We start from the raw sequence: 3,303 nt of genomic DNA on the forward strand, positions 1-3,303 counted from the left end.
CAAATAAATAAATAAAATAAAATAAAATAATCTCTTCCAATGGTGCCTGGGTGACCCAATTGGTGAAGCATCTGGCTTTGGCTCAGGTCACGATCTCAGGGTCCTGGGGTCAAGTCCCTTCCCACCACTTGTGTGCTCTCTGCTCTCTCTCTCTCAAATAAAAAAATAAATAATTTCAAAATAAATAATCTTTTCCAGAAAGTTGAAGAGGAGAGAACACTTCCCAATTCGTTTTATGAAGCTAGCATTACCCTGATAGCAACACCCGATAAGGGTAATATAAAAAAAAAAAAAAAAAAAAGAGGAAGAAGAAAAGAGAGAAGAGAAAGAAGGGAAAAAAAGAAAACTATAGACCATATTCTTTGTGAACAGATGCAACAAATCCTTAACAGAATATTAGGAAGTAGAATTTGGCATCATATAAACATAATTACACACCATGATCGAGGGGGAGATTACTCCAGGGATGCAGAGCTGGTTCAGTATTCAAGAATCAATGTTATCTATCATATTTAACAAGCTGTGGTAGGTAGAGTAATGATTCCCTAAAGATGTTCACATCCTGGGTGGCTCAGCGGGTTAAAACGTCTGCCTTCAGCTCAGGGCATGATCCTGGGGTCCCATCGGGTCTCCCTCTGCCTGGGTCTCTGCCTCTCTCTCTCTCTCTCTTTTTCTCTGTTTCTCATGGATAAATAAATAAAATCTTTTTAAAAAATGTTCATATCCTAATCCCCAGGACCTGTAAATACGTTAGGCTACGTGGCAAAGGGGATTTAAGGTGCAGATGAAATTTAAATTGCTAATCAACTGACTTGAAAGAAATTATCCTGGATTATTTGTGTGAATCCAATGTGATCACAGTTTCCTAGACGCAGAATAGAGAAGTGACAGCGGAAGAAATTCAGAGTGATATGATGTAAGGATTGTACCTGCATTTCTGGTCTTGTAGAAGATGGAAGGGGATCATGGGCCAAGGAATGCAAGAAGCTTCTAGAAGCTGGAAAAGGCAGGGAAATACATTCATCTTTTGAACTTTCAGAAAGGAATGCAGCCCTGCCAACACTTTGATATCAGCTTTGTGAGATCCGTATACAACTTCTACAGAGCTGTAGGGTAACATATCTGTATTGTTTAAGCCTTTACATATACAATAATTTGCCCAAAGCAGTCACAGAAAACTAACACACAAACTAAGGATGAAAGGTCGAAAGAGCATTTCAATCGATTTAGGGAAAGCATTTGACAAAATTCAACACCCACGCATGATACAAACTCTTAGCAAACTAGAAAAAGACAGAAACCACCTCAACTTGCTGAAGAAAATCCACAAATCTTCAGTTAACATTTTACTTAATGGTGAAAGACTAAACATTTTCCTCCATAGCAGAGGGAACAGGGCACCCGTAACCGACACAGTATAGCCATTGCAATAAGGGAAGAAAACGAAATGAAAGGCATACAAATTGGAAATAAAGACAGAAAACCAGCTCTATTTTCAGATGATGTGATGGTCTACATGGAAAATGCCAAGAAATGTACAGGAATACCTCGTGCTAATGTGCTTCACATTTTTAAAAACTAAATTGAAGGTTTATGACAATCATGCAGCACGATTTTTCCAACACCATTTGCTCACTTTGTGTCTCGGTGTCACATTTTGGTAATTCTCATAATATTGCAAGCTTTTCCATTATTATTATATGCTTATGGTGTGGCTCATGGGAAGAGGGCAAAATATTAACAGTACTGGGAGTTTGGAAGCAATTGATCCATAGATGACATTGAGAGAGAGAGAGAGAGAGAGAAACCAAGAAACAGACTCTTAATCATAGAGAACACAGGGGAGGTGGGGGTGGGGTTGGGGGAAATAGGTGATGGGGATTAAGGAGTGCACTTGTTGAGAACTGGGTGTTGTATGGAAGTGTTGAGCTGCTGTCTTGTACACCTGAAACCAATATAACATGTGCTTTTAACTGGAATTTAAACAAAACTTTACGCCACTGGGGCTGCCCAAAACTTTAAAGATTTTTTAAAGTACAATCTACCACCCCCTCAAGGGGGGTGGGGCTCAAACTCACCCCATGATCAAGAGTTGCATCCTCTACTGACTGAGCCAGCCAGGTACCCCTTAAATAAAAACTTTTCATATGGGGGCACCTGTGTGGCTCAATTGACTGGGCTTCTGCCTTTGGCTCAGGTCATGATCTCAGCCAGGCTTGAGCCCCATGTCAGCCTCTCTGTTCAATAGGGAGTCTGCTTCTCCGTCTCCTTCTGCCTACTGCTCTGCCTATGTATGTTATTTCTCTCTAATAAATAAATAAAATCTTTTTAAAAATAATAAATAGATGATAGATAGATAGATAGATAGATAGATAGATAGATAGATAGGGGCACCTGGCTGGCTCAGTCGGTGAAGCATGTGACTCTTGATCCCAGGATTATAGGTTTGAGAAACACACTGGGTGTAGAGGTTACTTAAAAAAAAATTTTTTTTTTAATGTATACCTAAAAAAAACAAATCAACTGCATGACTGTGTACTAGCAGTGAAATCTGGAACGAAAAGTGCATTGCCATTTAAACTGCTCAAAAAAAAAAAAAAGGAAAAGAAAAAATAAATGCTTAGATGTAAGTCTAACAAAACAGGTACAGGACGCATATGAGAAAAGTATACTGTGCTGATGAGCGAAATCAAAGATTTAAATAAGCGAAGAGACAGACCATGTCCATGGATAAGATGGACCATCATAGGGGCGGGTCAGGGTGGTGAGTGGCTCTTGATCTCACGGTTGTAGGTAACAGCCCCATGTTGGATATAGAGATTATTTAAAAATAAAATCTGGGATCCCTGGGTGGCTCAGCGGTTTGGCGCCTGCCTTTGGCCCAGGGCGCAATTCTGGAGTCCTGGGATCGAGTCCCACGTCGGGCTCCCGGCATGGAGCCTGCTTCTCCCTCCTCCTGTGTCTCTGCCCCTCTCTCTCTTTATGTCTATCATAAATAAATAAATAAATCATTTTAAAAAATCTATTTTAAAAAAATTAAAAAATTAAAAAAAAAAAAAAAGACTCAACATAGTCAAGATGTCAGGTCTTCCCCAACTGACACACTATCAAAATCCCAGCGGGTCTCCTGGTAGGTCTAGGCCAGGATGGTCTAAAGTATGGGCAGCCTCAGGGGCACTCGGGGCCCCAAGCTCCTTCCTTTTGTGACCTCCCTTGACACAGCCCTTGCCACTCTGGCACCTGGCTTCTCCCTTTCTCACGTCCGCACCTTTGCTGAGGCAGGTCCCTCCTCCCAGTGAACCC

This window comes from Canis lupus, chromosome 20, assembly GCF_011100685.1.
Source record: "Canis lupus familiaris isolate Mischka breed German Shepherd chromosome 20, alternate assembly UU_Cfam_GSD_1.0, whole genome shotgun sequence".
NCBI classification, from domain to species: domain Eukaryota; kingdom Metazoa; phylum Chordata; class Mammalia; order Carnivora; family Canidae; genus Canis; species Canis lupus.